Genomic DNA, 16148 nt, shown 5'->3' with positions numbered 1-16148 from the left:
TAAAATTACTAAAATTTTAAGTAAAGGAGAAAAAAAAATTTTAAGTATATATTTCCTGAAATAAATTTCAGAGCAACTAATTAAAAACTACTGAAGCTCTGTGATGCTTTTAATGGATGCTGTATTCCTTTAGCACCTTTATTCAATTATCTATACAACAGTTAAAAACATTCAATACCCCACCACTGGAAAAGATCACCTAGCAAGTTATCTAATGATACCCTAATTCAGATTAAAAGGTCTGAGTATGTAAAGTAGCATAAAAACAAACATAAAAGTATCGAACAGTATAAGAGTAAGCTTAGGAACCAGTTTAATGTACAATTCAGAACATTAGATAATTATTCCCTAAAGGTTAGAGAGGTTAATATTCTTAATTTTAAAGTAAACATGTTTCCAGTATGAGTACTTCACATACAATACATTTTAAGGAATTGTACTCCAGAATTTTGTCCTTCTCTATAATAAAAAACAGATGGATATTCTGCAATTAAAGTCGCAAATATTTTTACTTTAGAAGAGCAATTTTAAAAATGTTATTTTAAAAACCGGTGCTGGGCATAGTTGCTCACGCCTGTAATACCAGAGACTCAGGAGGTTGAAGCTGGAGGACTGCAAGCCAGCTTCAGTAACTTGGTGAGACCTTGTCTCAAAATAAAATAAAAAAAGGGCTAGAGATGTGGCTTAGGGAATAAGCACCCTGGATTCAATCTCTGGTACCAAATACAAAAAACCTTGGTACCTCTCCTCTAAATTTCCACTTCTTTCTCTTGTAAGTTTTAAGGCTATTGAGAAAGCTTTTTAAAATTTTTATCTTTAATGACATGAAGGAAAATAAAAGTTTTCTAAATTACTACCAAAATAATTAGTTGTTGTGTAACCTTAATTTGACCAATATTAGGAATAAACAGCAGTGTTATCATAGAAAATAAATGATTTTTTTTTTTTGGCTGGTGGTAATTTCTTTAAAAAGTGATTTTAAAAGGCAGAATAAAACTCCCTGACAGTTTTTTTTTGCTTAAAATAGAAACTGTTGCTGTGGCCCACGCCTGTAACCCTAGTAGCGCAGGAGGTTGAGACAGGAGGATCAGAGGATCACAAATTCAAGGCCAGCCTCAGCAACTCAGCAAGATGCTCAGCAGCTTAGTGAGACCCTATCTCAAATAAAAAAGGGGAAGACAGGGTTGGCGATAGCGCTCAGTGGTAAAGTGCCCCTGGGTAAAAGTCCCAGTAACAAAAATAAAATAAATAAGTATATGTGTATATATATATATATATATAGAGAGAGAGAGAGAGAGAGAGAGAGAGAGAACACACTATGGTTAAAGGAACTGGTCTTAGAATTCAATGCTCAACTGGGTTTCAAGTATAACAGATTAGGCTAGTTCTTACTACAAATGGATAAATTCATTCTATTCTAAAGCTACTGCTTTCACTTTGTTTATGAGATTTCCAAATAACTAGTAAAGTAAAAGACTTTAATCCTCAAAAGATACTTGGTATCTTCCAATGCCATTGCAAAATACCTATGAACTCTGGAAAACATTAGTTTTCAGCATAAGACAAGACAAACATTAGTTTTCCACACCCTCACCCCGCTTTTTGTACTGGGAATTGAACCCAAGTACGCTTTAACACTGAGTCACATCCCCGGCTCTTTTTATTTTGAGAAAGGGTCTCACTAAGTTGCTGAGGTTGGCCTTGAACTTGTAGTCCTCCTGCTTCAGTCTTTCCCATCACTGGGATTTACAGACACGTGCCACTGAATTCGGCAGTACTCGTTTATAAAAAAGCTGAATTAGAAATTCTGTCCAATCCAGATCATGGCAATGGCGAAGATGTTTGTTTCTTGTTTTAAAATATCAATTTTGATCAAATCTTTCTACAGAAGGAATATGTAATATCATGGCTATATTAAATAGTTTTTGAGTATTTAGTTCATGAACACTTAACTATTCCTATTTTAGTAATATCTAGACTCTACAGATCAATACTCCCCCTCTTTTACCTCAGAGACACAACAGGAACACATTATTTTATATCTTAATGGAAACGACATGCAAATCAGTAAGATCAGGAGAGAATACTGACTATCTCCTTTATATTCAATAATAAAATCACCTATGTAGACTATGCTTTTTTGGGTTGTGGGGGAATGATACCCTGGTAAAATCAAATTCTCTCTGTATCAGATCCAATTTCAAGATTAATATTACCCACCACCTGGCAAGAAAAATATTTATCAAGTGCTTAAACAAAGGGCAAAGAAACCTCCGTATGAGCTTTTGGTCCATATCTTAGATTTTACATTTAAAACACACGTAGTTACTATGCTAACAATCTCTGTATAAGCAGTTTTTCAATCCCAAATACAAAGATACACTTGAAAGATCATTATATTCACAGAACAATTAAAAAAATTTTTTTAGTTGTAGATGCACATAATACCTTTATTGTATTTATTTTTATGTGGTGCTAAGAATTGAATCCAGTGCCTCACACATGCTAGGCAAGCATTCTACTACTGAGTTATAACCCCAGTCCTCAATTCTGTTTTAAAAGCAAGCTCTTTCAAGTTTTATTAAAGAAAAATTCTGCATGTTTTACTTTTTACCAGTCTGTTCTGGCATGGTTCTAATATTATTAGAATCACCTGGATCAATGATGGTATGCCTACTTTAGTATTTTCTGCATGCTGTGCCCAAGTCAATATTATCGCAACTGCAGTGATGGACATCAGTTTGGGCAAGCATAGCACAGTACTCTATTTCAGATTTCCGAAAAGCTGGGAGGTTGTTGGGGAAGATGATCAATTTCACTTTGCCTTGTCTGATCCATCTTCAGAATCTGCTTGTAGCCCAGCACATTCTTTTTTCTTTTCATAACAAGTTGGAGCCTAGAGCTGATCTATTTCAGACTTTTTCTTCTTTGTATCCACGATTTGGGTTGACAGCCCCCCAACCCAAAGCAGCTGCCAAGATGGCTGGTGAGTAAAAAAGGCAGATCAACTTTATGACAATCTTACCTTGCTGGACCCTCAGTATGTACATGGGGACTCATTATCCCTTTATAGTTAAAGAGAAAATATTTGAATTCTATTGTAAAGGGTTGAGGACAAAAAGACAATTTGTAAAGTAAGAGATTCCAAAAGCAATGTGGAGTCATTTCTTTTTGAAGGATTATACTCTTTTCCTCAAATATCCTGTCTGAATGTTCATTAATCCCTAAATTTTAATACCATACATTACTATGGGTCCAGGCATTGTATTTTATGAAGAATACAATGGATAAATCAAGTCCCTCCCCTCATGGTGTTTTCATTTAACTGGTACTGAGAATCTATGTGCAAGGCATCATGCCAGTGATTTAGGACATATATATATATCTTGTATACAATTTTGTAGAATAAATACTATATGATGGTAGGAGAAGATAGGACATGTTTCATAGAAAAAGAGGCTGGGTGTGGTGGCTCATGTCTGTAATCCCAGCAACTTGGGAGGCTGAGACAGGATCCCAAGTTCCAAAACAGTATCAACAACTTAATGAGACCCTGTCTCAAAAGAGAAAAAAAAAAAAAGAGGAAAAAAAGGGGTTAGGGGGCAGGTGATGTGGCTCAGTGGTTGAGTGTCTCTGGGTTTAATCCTTGGTACCAAAAATAACGCAAAAGAGATGACTTTCATAGGGTTGGGTGGGGTGGGAGAATGTGAAAAGACAACAACTATTTTCATGCCCCATACCACATTTTAAAATTAAGTCAGTTTAGTAGTGAACTCTTCAGCTCTATTTTGATATCTGACATATTAAAACCAAACAGGTTATATTATTGCAATAATTTACTTTGGGGTTTACTCAGATAAGGCTGCTTCACAATTTATTGGGAATGTCATACAAAAAAGTGCAAATGAATACAACTGTAGTGCAGACTGAAAGCATGGAAGGGCTCAAATAAGACTATTACTCAGAGTTCTGTGTCTTTAAACAAAATTATTTAACTTGAGTATTCTCCTAAAACCTGCAGCTAAAACACTTCAAGTTATTATTCCACACCATTTGACTATGTTACTCACTTTTTTGGGTATGATGGGGTTTATATAATCTCTGTAAGATATAATTTACTATTAAAATGACATTATTTCTTCCTTCAGATTGTCTATTATGGACAGACTACTGTTCTAAGCACACTTACTAACTGGTTATCTTATCTATTCTAGGCCTCAGTTTCCTCCTCCATCAAATGACAGGGCGGGACTGGATGATCTAAATAGTCCCTTCCGGCTCTTAAAAAGTCCCATGACTCCATAATGACTCAATAAATACTATTTCAAGAGTCAGCTTTTAAGAGTGATAAGAGTTTGAAGTTAAATGAAAGTTTCCCTTTTCCATAAGTTATTTCTTGCTAAGATAAGCTCTTTTTGAGCTAGTCCATACAATATTTTAATTACAAAAAAGGTCTGCAAGAGATATCTATATATTATAGATACATATACAATTAGCAAACAAAAATTCAACTTGACTGAATTTAACCTTAAAATATTAAAGTCACAATATTTGCTTTATTGTCAACTTTCTACTCTGTAAAAATGGTATTTTCCCTTACTGTAATAGATTAGTGCTTCTATTCATGCCAATCAGGAGTTTCAAGAGTAAAACGTTTTTCCGGACTATAATGAAGGGTGGGAGAGGGACAAGCGAGGGGAAGCAAACCATCTGCTCAAACTTGCAAAGATGATCTTTTCTCCAAAGACGTCGTTTTTTGTTTTTGTTATTATTATTATTTTTTTTTTTTCAGAAAAAAATCCGAAGGGCCCGGTTCATACCGGAGTAGTTTCAAATAAAATTCATGGCGCCGATACGTCAGTTTTAACATTAGACATATCGAGTTGGCGAAAAAGAGAAGAGGACAAACTTCCTGGATTGTCTCCGCAAGAGAAAGAGATTTCCTCTTGCTGACGAAGGGAAAGGCCCCTTTAACAATTTTTCTCTGCACGGTGGTTGCTGCCAGACTAGGTGGGGCTCCCTCCGCTGCCTTCCTCCTGCCACTTCCCGCAACAAATGGAGCAAGCAGCCCCGTTTCAGACAAACTTTTTCCCTGTCAGGCTCTAGCCCGCAGGGCGCCGGGGAGTGGTTTCCCCCGAACGCTCCTCGCCCTGGCTCGGGGCTGGGGGAAGGTGGGTCTACGCAAAGGACAACTTTCTGGTTTCCGTTCTAACTTCCACCCACACCCGGGAGGGAACCGGGGCGGCAGTAAGGGGGCTCCGGGGCGGGGAGTAAGTCTTCGGGGAAGCCGACGGGGGAGGCAGGGAGCGGGAGAGGCCGCGACGGCCGCGGGCAGGAGGGAGCAGGCGGGGGGGGGGTCCTCAGGCTCTCACTTCCTCCGCCATATTTCAGACATTTGACCCCTTCCGCAAAGCGCGCCGTTCCCCCGCGGCGGCGGCGGCGGCGGTTCCTCCTCGTTCGCCCGGAAGGCAGCGCGCTGGCGGACCGAGCGCCGGGCCCTCGCGCCACCTGCCGCGCGCTGAAGGGACGCCCTCGCTGCCGCGGAGCCCCGGACCACCCCGCCCGGCCCGCGCCGCACCCCACCCGCTCCCCTCAGCCGGCGCCGGGTCCCCGCCCCGCGCGGCCGCCACGGCCGCTCCCCTCAGCGGCCACGCACGCACTCTGCGAACCTCTCACGCTGTCACCGGGTTCCCGTAGCCAGCGTCGCCTCGCGCTCCCTCCGGGTCGCTGTTCTGGGCGCCACGGCGGTCCTGTGGCTGCCGCCGCCGCTCCGGCTGGTTTACACGCCTGACTCTGGGCGAGGTTTGGCGGTGTCGCCTTGACGTCAGTCGTTCAGCCTCGCTCTCGCTTCCGCCCGCGGGCGGGGCGCGCGGGTGCGCGGCCCGGGAAGGGGCGGGACCCAGGGGGCGGAACCATGGAGCAGAGGGGCGGGGCCTTCGCGCGCCGTTTCTCGCCCTCGGCTTGGAGCCGGCCTTTCGCCTCCGGGGAGAGCAGGCCCGGCACAGGCGGTCCCTTAGCGCCCTGCTCTTTCCCAGCGTCCCTTCAACCTCGCACCTGCAGGAGGGCTGGTGGGTGGAATCGCGTGTCATCTTGCCCCTAGCGCACCCTGCCAGACCCCAGCGGATAACAGGGAAGTGCAGGGCTCAGAAACCCTCCCAAAGGTGCCTTTTTATACAAACTATAATTCAGCCTTCAAACCGCTGGTGTTCGCTTAGTTCTTTGTGCTGAGGACAGTAGCTTGAGAGGTGATTGAGGGTGTACAATTTCTACGCCTGGAGCTCCCTTGAAGGTGCCCAGGCTAGGACACAATCTTTTCTTTCTTGAAATGGCCTTTCTCCTGAATTGGTAAATATTTCATTCACTATTGACTTAACTGTGGTGAACTCTTACACTGCCAAAGGCAGTTTACAAATCTATGATCCCCAAACAAACTTGTACCCTGTGCCAAAATCAACAGTATTTATAGTGTGCATGTGGAAGTGCAGTGACTCTACGGATTTCCCATAGTAGGTCCATGATGTGACTTCAGGACACTAGAAAACACTTTCTGTTCCACAAATGCCTCTTTCCAAAGAGCACAGGAACTTACCAGGGGAAGTTGGCCATATTTAGAGAAGAGATTAAGTACAGCTACCTTTAGCATGAGAAACTTACTTGAGTTTGTTTGTTTTTTTTTTTAAAAGGCTTTGATGGACCAAAAGCTTCTGAGAGTAAAGTGCAGGGGAAAGTTGGGGTTGAAGGTCATTGAAAATTAACTTTTGCTTAATTAATGGTTTGCCTGGGCCCTGTACAAATTATTTTTGAAATAAACGTTTGCAAACTAATAAATTTGGAAGATAAATAAAAAGTGTGATAAATTTCACTCTTTTAAGAACATAGAAATTGAAAATTAAGCTAACTTAAGTTAAATGAGTAGCTAAAAATGAGTCATAGTTTGGAGTATGTGTTTTCCAGGTGTTTTGCAATTTAAGTTGGTTAAATATTCCCTATTTCAATAATTTTTATATTTTCTTAGAAAACTTAAAAAAAATTTTTTTTTGTAGTTGTAGATGGACAGCATGCCTTTATTTTATTTGTTGTGTGTTGCTAAGGGTAGAAGTCAATGCCTCACAGGTGCTAGGAAAGCGCTCTTCCACTGAACCACAACCCCAGCCCATTTTGCTTCTTTTAAAAACTCTTTGACTTTGGGCAGTTTTTTTCTGTTTTCAGAAAGAAATTGGAAACTAGAATTTTTAAAGTTTGAGAGAATGGGTGAAAGTTTAATTAAAAATAGATTTATGGTTTCTTATTAGGAAGGGAATCGTTGCACTTGTATTAAACTATTATCACTCTGCAGAAAATGCCAGAATCTGCATCTTGTAACACAAAACTCACTTTTTTTTTTTTCTCTCCTTTTGGTATCAGGGATTGAATCCAGGGGTACTTAACCACTGAGCCACATCCCCAGTCCTTTTTATTTTTTGAGACAAGGCCTCAGTTGCTTAGGGCCTTGTTACTGGCCAAGTTACTGAGGCTGGGTTTGAACTCATGATTCTCCTGCCTCAGTCTCCTGAGTTGCTGGGATTATAGGCATGCACCACCACACCCTGCCTGAACTTGCTTTTGAATTTGAGTCCCTCATTTCTATTTCCTTGACATCTCAGGATGTCCTGTTGGTAACTTGAACTGATCACATGTACAGATTGAACTCATTTTTTGTCTTGTTTTGTTTGTTTTGTTTTTTGGTGCTGGGGATCCAGAGACTTGTACATGCTAGGCAAGTATTCCACCGTTGAATTACACCCCCGCCCTTCTTTTTAGTTTTATTTTGAGATAGTATCTCACTACGTTGCCCAGATTGACCTCAAACTTGGGATCTTCCTGCCTCAGCCTCCTGAGTATTGGAGATTAAAGGCTTCAGTCATCATGTGCTGTTGACCTCATCATCTTTGTCACCAAACCAGTTTCAGCTCCTTTTCCTTTGTTAATTTTATTGCTGCCTTTTAAATTATACAGTCTTCAAGCCTACCCACTTTTTTCTCCCTCCTCTTAAATAATTTGTCTATTGGTAGCTCTATCAGTAATTAGGCAAGGTCTTTCACTGAGTTTCTCTTTCCCTTTCTTATAAGACCATACTTGTTTAGGTTGGCACAACTTAACTCTGGGACCTTTGCACACTGGTGATATCCAGTCTGTTTCTGAAGTGATTCATTTTACACATTGTTGCTGATGAATTATCTTAAAACATACTCAGAAAGTCACAGCCTTCTTTGAAAAGCCTTCAGTTACTCTCCTCCTCTACCAAAATAAAGTGTGTCTTACTTTTCCCTTTCACTTAAAATTGGCTTCTAGTCAGAGTGAACTTTTCCTCTTGTCCAAATAAATATCTTCCCCACCTCTCAGTTGAGCATAGGTTATTCCCTACATCTGGAATCCCCCTCCCATTGCATCACATTCTGCAAATACCTTGCTTAAGGTCATCTCTTTTCTTCAAGAATGAGCATTTTTGTTTTTTTATATCCAACCTAAAATGGTCTCTTCTCTTTCAGATCCCCATGAAACTTCACTGCTCTTTTCTGTTGTCACTTGTGTTAGACTCTCCTACCAGAACTGGCGTTTGCAAACATTTTGTGTCAAGGGCCCGATAGTAAATATTTTAGGCTTTGTGGGACAAATGATCTCTGTTGTAGCTACTCAACTGTACAGCTACTCAACTCTGCAATTGTAGCACAAAAGCAGCATTAGACAAAACAAAGAACACATGTGGCTGTAGTCTAATAAAACTTTGTGGACATTAAAATTTTGAATTGTATGTAATTTTCATGTGTCACAAAATAATGTTCTTTAAAAAAATCATTTAAAAATATAAAAATGATTCTTACTCATGGCTGCACAAAAACTGATGGCAGACTGTATTTGGTCAGTGGGCCATAGTTTGCTGAGCCCTGTATTCATGTCAGTTTCATGGACATGTGACTCATGCAATTGTATAGATCCTGTTCATAGAAGGGCCCTGGATTGGTTTAATAATCTAATATCATTATCTTGATATTTTTAAGATTTGTGTGTATGTATATGTATTATGTTGATGGTGGTGATAATGGGGATTGAACCAAAGGGTGCTGTACCACTGAACTATAACAGCAACCCTTTTTTTTAATTTTTATTTTAAGACAGGGTCTTGCTGAACTGTCCAGGCTGTCCTAGAACTTGTGATCTTCCTGCTTCAACCTCCCTAGTAGCTGGCATTACAGGTGTGTGCCACCATACCTGGCTATTTTCAAAAATTTTTGAGTTAAGACATCAGTATTTTCATTTTGTATTGGATCTCAAAAATTATGTAGCTGCTCCTACCTGTAAGAGAATATAAAATCTAGACCAGGATGTGTATTTCTTAAAGAAGATCAGGATGTAGGATGAATTGGATGGTGCATGCTTAAGATCCCAGCAACTCGAGGCTGAAGCAAGAGGATCACAAGTTTGAGGTCAGCCTCAGCAACTTAGCAAGTCCCTGTCTCAAAGTTTAAAAAAAAAAAAACTAAAAAGGACCAGGAGTATAGCTCTGTGGTAGAGTGCTCCAGGGTTCAATCCCTAGTACTGAGAGAGAGAGAAAAAAAAGGATGTATATTTCTTATTTTTGTCACTGTTGGTCCCTGGCTTGATGCTTTTCACATAACAGGCATTTAAGATACATTTGCTGAACTGGGATTCCAAGGTAGCATGGAATAGGCATGGAATAGTGGAGAATATGAGAGTCATAGTTTAGCTCCACCACTTGTAAGCTGAGTGGTCTTTGACAAATTCTGTAACCATGTAGAGTATTAGTTTTCTCATCTAGGATGTTGCATAAAAACATCTGCCTTACAGAACTGTTGTAAGATAAGGTTTAGAAAATAGAAAGTTCTCAACCCCTGAAATGAGAAGAAGCATAAAGTTAGTTTTTTGCCTTTGAGAGAACACAAATTAAAAGTGAACTCACCTATACCTATTGCTGTATAACCTGAAATAATACTTCCAATTTTTCATGCTGTATGATTCCTTAAAAGTTTTATTTCAAATAACATACATACATCCTTAGTTTCATTTAAAAAATACACAAAAGTAAAAATAAGTAATTTTTAAAAAAAATCCCCAATTTATTATTTTTAAATTAATTTGCTAGTGGTTATCAGCATAAGCAAAAGTTATACTATTTAGCTTCCAAATAAATTTGTTATCCATAGCATCAATATTTTATTTTATTTCACAAATTTCATTCACAACATTGAAATTTGAGCCTTTCAAGGCATGTTTCTTGACTTTTCCCTCTGGGGTGTGTGTTTCTGGGCATGTGTGTGCATGTTACATGAATATGTGTATATGAGATAGAGTATGATACAGAATTATGACTCTGCACCTTTGCAACAATCTGCATGGCTGTAGTTGGGGATTGAGAAGTAAAAGAAGACTGATTTGGGGATGCAAAAAGAAAAAAGCATGACTTAAGTTCCCAGCTAGTTTCATTCTGTTTTCTTGGTCAAAAATTACATTCTGAACTCTATGCAGTTATTTTATAAATTCTACCACTTAATCATACAGGAGAGTAGGTAAGCGCACACTAGAAAATTTCTATTATGGGGAAAAAACTCAGAACGGAGACTCTCCTAGGGTAGTTGGTGTATCTCTAAGATTTCTGTTTTGGGGAAATCATGTACTTATAGATAAGAAAAATAAAGTAGCTTGGCCTGTTTTGTACTCAATGTAATAAAAATAATAGCTGCTTATTTGTCTCAAGATACATTTTGAATTCTACCTGTATTGTATTTCAGCAGTTCTGTGCTTGACCACTGAACTTGCATAATAAATAAATTCGTGAGTTCTGTAATTTTGTCAGTGCTAATGTCTGTGATTTAAGGAACAGATTATAATTAGAAATTCCCCTCCTCAAGCCTTAGCTGTAAAAAACAAAAATGAAAATGACATTCCCAGAGCCGTCATGCAAATGAGCTTTAAAAACAGGAAACCCTTGCAAAAACCAACTTCATGAAATACCCTCATCATGAAATTTTCAAAAGCAATTGAAAGGACTGGGTTGTAGAGTGTTTGCCTAAGATACTCAAGAGGTAGGCATCTCCTGGGATTTTCTCATTATGATAGTAATTACCTTCAACTCTCAGTTACCCCCAAGTCCTATGTATGAATCATATACCTCAGTAGTAATTACCAAATTCCAAGAGATAGGTTTTAATGACCCATTATACAGATGAGAAAGTTAAAACTTAGAAAGACTAAGTGCCCAAGGCTACATATGAGTATGTGACAGAGTTGAAATTTCTAGGTTAGTTTATCTGCCTTCTTTTGGCATCATGCTGCCCTCTTTACTCCTTTATTCATGCTGTTTTTTTCAGCCAGAAAAATCTCTCCTATTTTGTGTTTACCTAAGTCTTAGTCTTTCTTCAAGACTCAATGTTCTCTCCCTCTTCGAATTTCTGCAATAATTGTTTATAACATCCATTTGGTACTTACCATACATTCCTTAACTTGAATTACTTTCGTTTTTTTCTCTGTCTTGAGATCATTGAGAACTGAAGTCACATCTTTTTAAAAAAATTTTTTTGGATGTTGATAGAACTTTATTTTTATTCATTTATTTATATGCAGTGCTAGGAATTGAACCCATTGCCTCACATCTGCCAGGCAAGTGCTCTACCACTGAGCCACAACCCCAGCCCTAAAGTCACATCTTACTTTTTCTACTGATCTTACAGTGGAAATCACATATAAGAAATTAATGTTTTGGGAGTCTTGATAATCTTGGTTAGATTCTCCATATTGATCATAGAGGATTTATGACTCATTGAAGTTATTTAATCTTTCTGAGTTTCTTTTTGTTTATCTTTAAAATGCACTAAACAATATAAGTAGGGCTTTTGAAAAGTTTTAAAATAGCAGGGCACAGTGGTACATGCCTGTAATCCTGGAGACTTAGGAGGATCCAAAAGTTTAAGGCCAGTTTAGTGTAGCAACATAGGGGTCATGTATAAAAATGGAAGTTGGGCTGGGAGTGTAGCTTGGTGTTAGAGCACCTGCCTAGCATGCCCACAGAATAGTGGTCAGGTGAACTGACTCTGGAGACAGAGTGCAAGCATTCTACTATGGACTCTAATCTTAAGGAATTATTTCTGGTGCCTTATTTTCCTCATTTGTAAATTAAGCACAATAATAAGAACCTATGTTTGGGGTAAATAACACAAATAGAATGGTACCTACTACAAAATAAGCACTCTAGCTGTTAGGTATCATGTCTAAAAGATTCTCCATAAATGTGGGTTCATAAATGTGATACATCCTGGGGCACAATGTTATTTTGTACAAATATAGTAACAAATTATAAATCTATGTTTATTAAACTTTCACTTTGCTTTGCTATGACAGTCCTCATTTCAGGATTGGTTGTGTTTTTCAGTTTCTGTATGTCAGTAGTTTATAACTTGAACATATTTATGCATTGGAAATAATGCTTTAAAGTTTATAGTTCATGTGCATTAAAAGGTGACAATAGGGAAGCTCAAAAATAAGGTCTATTTTTATCCATAAATGATAAAATCAGTTTTAAAAGTACTATTTCTCTGGGCCTGTTATTGCACAACTGAAATTCCAGCTTCTAGGGAAGATGGGGCAGGAGGATCATAAATTCAAGGCCAGCCTGGGCAACTTAGTGAGACCCTTCTCAAAACAGAATAAGAAGGTTGAGGGTGTAGCTTAGTGGTGGAGTACTTGTCTAGCATGTGAGAGACTCTATATTGCCAAAACAACAACCACAAAAATCCAAAAGTACCATTCCAATTGCTACTAATCAGCATTTATAACACCATTCCCTATGGTCACTCCTCAATCTCTCTTTGGGCTATTCCTTTCTTTTCCTGAACTTAGGGTTAGAGTCCCTTAAATCTTGATCCTGGCCCTTTTCTTGTATACTTTCTTCTGGGCAATTATATAGTCTCTGCCAACTTTATATGCTATTTAAATACCAATGACTCATAGATCTCTATCTGCCATTCAGACATTCCTGCGGAGCTTCAGATGCATAGAGCCAATTTCCTCCTGGAAAGCTTTCTTTCCTTGGCCAACCTCCCCAAAGTTGCTCTTCCTCCAGGAATGCTCATATCAATAAATGGCACCAGCTCTCTACAAGAGAAATCTGACACTTGCCTCTACCTTACTGCACATATCAAATTCTCCACTCAGTCCTGTTGATTTTACTTTCTGAATCACTCAAATCTGACCACTTTTCTCCATTTCCATTGTTTGGTTGGTTTATGTACTTTCACTTTTGTCTCTTTCCATCCGCTCTCTAAATGTTGGTACATGCCTGTAATCCCAACTACTTGGGATCTGGGGTGAGAGGATTGAGAGATCAAGGTCAGCCTGGGCAAATCAGCAAGACCTCATCTCAAAATAAATGAATTAAAAAATATAACCACAATGCCATTAACACATCCAAGAAAATTAAAAATGAATCCTTAGCACAATCCAATCACCAGTTCATATTTAAAATTTCCTGATTATATCAAAGATGATATTTTACTGTTAGTTTACTCAATTCATGAACCAAACAAGTCCAAATGTTACATTTAATTGTGTCTCTTAAATCTCTTTTAACCTCTAACAGCTCCTATTCTGTTTGTAAATGAATGGTCATTTGTACTTCTTTCTTTTGTGATGTGTCTTTCCATATTTTCCAGCTTCTGTACAAATGGCACCACTTCAGGTCAATATCTTCACAAGCATTCCGTGACAAAAATCCTATGGTTTTTATGTTACACATCTTTATATAACTGTGAGACTGAGGAAGTAAAGCCCTCCCTTATACATATATGTATTTTATTATGTGAAAAAAATATGGTAGATGAATTGAAAACTATTTTTCACTGATCTCCAAATCCAGACAAGAAATGCAATTAGTTACTTAACAGTGCAGTTAGTTTCTAAACAATTGCTACATGCTAGGAACTTCTTGTATTTGATTCTTTCAAAAATTGTTTGAGTTGAGAATTTTTATCCCAGTTTTCAGATTAAAAACAGGTTGAGGAAGGCTAAAATAGAAATATGAGGCCATAATGTCAGCCTGAGGCAGAAGCCCAGGGCTCTCTTTCTGGGAGACTCATGGCTTTCCATCTGGTCATGGTATTGTAGAAATGCAGAATGTAGTGAAGTAATAAAAGATGGTTTAAGTAGGGGGAAAAACTACCAAAGTACAATTCTGTTACTTGCTTTACCAGATTTTTTTAGAAAAGGAGTCCTACTTGTGTGTGTTGGGAGAGTAGATATTTTGGCTTAAGGCAAATGTATTTGAGAAAAACAGTTACTCAGTGGGATTCTGGTAAAAGCTTAACAAAACTTGACAGTGGCAGCAACAGCCTTCTAAGGGCAGTATCTTCTAGCTGACGCTGTCCATTTCTTTTTAAAATTACAGTCTTGCTTTTTAAAATACTGACTTTAATATCACTAATGTTTTTATACATTTCCTTCCTGCTTCACAGTAGACCTCAGAACCATAATTTTTTTTCAATAAGGTCCTTTTCCTCTTCTGTTTTATCTAAGTTCTTCAGCAGTTGTCATGTCCTTAATGCCTAAAAAAAACACATGTCAAAAGAACATGTTAACCAATGAAGAGAAATTGTGTTTAAAATATATTTGACCTAAAAAAATTTTATCTGGTTCATGAGTCTGCCTGCATATACCTACATTACCTAAGCTATGAGTCCAGCCTGCTTCTGCTGTTCTCCAGGACACTGGTTTAAGGTGACACATAAAGCTCTCCCTAGATATTTACACATTTGTGATTGCTTCATAACTGGCCAATAGAAAATCAAGAAGGTATTTGAGACATCTTAATTAATGTGTATATATCAAACAGACTTTAAAGCAGAGACTGGGACAGATATTTATCCTCCCACATTCATAGTAACACTGTTAACAATAGCCCAAAGTAGAAGCAACCTAAATATCCAATGATAGGTGACTGCGTAAACAAAATGTGGTGCACATACAATGGAATATTGTTAAACCTTAAAAGAAGAAGGAAATTCGGACACATGCTCAACAAGAATGAACCTTGAAGACATTATGCTAAAGCAAGAGTTTTATTTTGGTAAAACAAAAATTTTCTGAAGAAAGATGGTAGTGATAGTTTCAAAACAACATGACAGTACTTAAGGTCATAGAACTATACATTTAAAATTGGGTTAAATTGGTAACTTTTATGTTAACTGTATTTCGTACCAATTTTTAAAAAAATGTCTTGGTTAAAAATTTGGACTCTGAGTCAGAAAGCCTAAGTTCGTATTCTGACTTCATAACTTAGCTATGAGAATCCCCCCCCACTATTTCCATATCTTAAGTTTGAATTTCTTTGCTTAAAAAGGAGGGATAAGAATAGTACCTAGCTCGTTGGTGTGTAAGGCTTAATGAAACACTCTTTTAAAAGCCTTTGCACACTGCCTTGCACATAGCACTCAATAAATGTTAGCTGCTGTGATTTTAGAATCATTTACTTATATATAGATTCACTTTTCAAGGTTAGATTGGTAGATTTTCCCATGGGTTTTTAGGAATTCAGTTCATATTTAGATTTCTTAATTATGTGGTTCCCTAGGGTGATTTCTGTTATCCACGGTAAGTACAAAACTAGTTGGTCCTGAGTTACTCATGAATGGCATGACATTCTGATGAGTTTGTGAAGTTTGACAGAAAAAACAAAGGTTTTAGAATCATTACAAAATTACTCTTTTCTGTTTGAGAAGTGGAATTTTCACTTGCTTTCTCTACTGCTCAAAAATAAGAAACAAGAAAAATAATATTAATATCTGATTATTCTGAAATTTCATAGTTTTTCAGTTGCTTGCTAGTATTTGCTGCATACTCCAATAGGTATTATCCATGTTGTAACTGCAGGAAAATTTCCTCCAGCCTAGATCATGCTTTTTAGAAAGCAGGCACTAAGTATGTATCTGCATTCTTGAATAATTACAGACCCATAATTGTGAAATGTTTTGATTTAATAATACTCAGAAGTTTTTTTTTTTTTTTTCTATTTCTGAAGTCTTTTAATTAAGAATTTAAGTTCACATAGGCAAGGAGAATTCTTTAAGAAATCTAATTGTTTTAGTTTTTTGGTTTAAAAATAG

General features: G+C 38.0%; 1 protein-coding gene across 1 annotated transcript in view; it reads right to left on the bottom strand.

Moving 5' to 3' along the window:
• The window catches only part of Rap1b (RAP1B, member of RAS oncogene family), a 42585-nt gene extending 36763 nt beyond the window's left edge, over positions 1-5822 (bottom strand). Inside the window, exon 1 of the mRNA XM_047549206.1 lies at positions 5670-5822. The gene's annotated coding sequence lies outside the window, so the exon portion shown is untranslated. The remainder of the gene's footprint in view (positions 1-5669) is intronic.
• Positions 5823-16148: the final 10326 nt, after the last annotated feature.

The sequence above is a fragment of the Sciurus carolinensis genome, chromosome 4, assembly GCF_902686445.1.
Source record: "Sciurus carolinensis chromosome 4, mSciCar1.2, whole genome shotgun sequence".
NCBI classification, from domain to species: domain Eukaryota; kingdom Metazoa; phylum Chordata; class Mammalia; order Rodentia; family Sciuridae; genus Sciurus; species Sciurus carolinensis.
The sequence above is the reverse complement of the archived record's forward strand: the minus strand, read 5'-3'. Positions and strand labels throughout refer to the sequence as shown.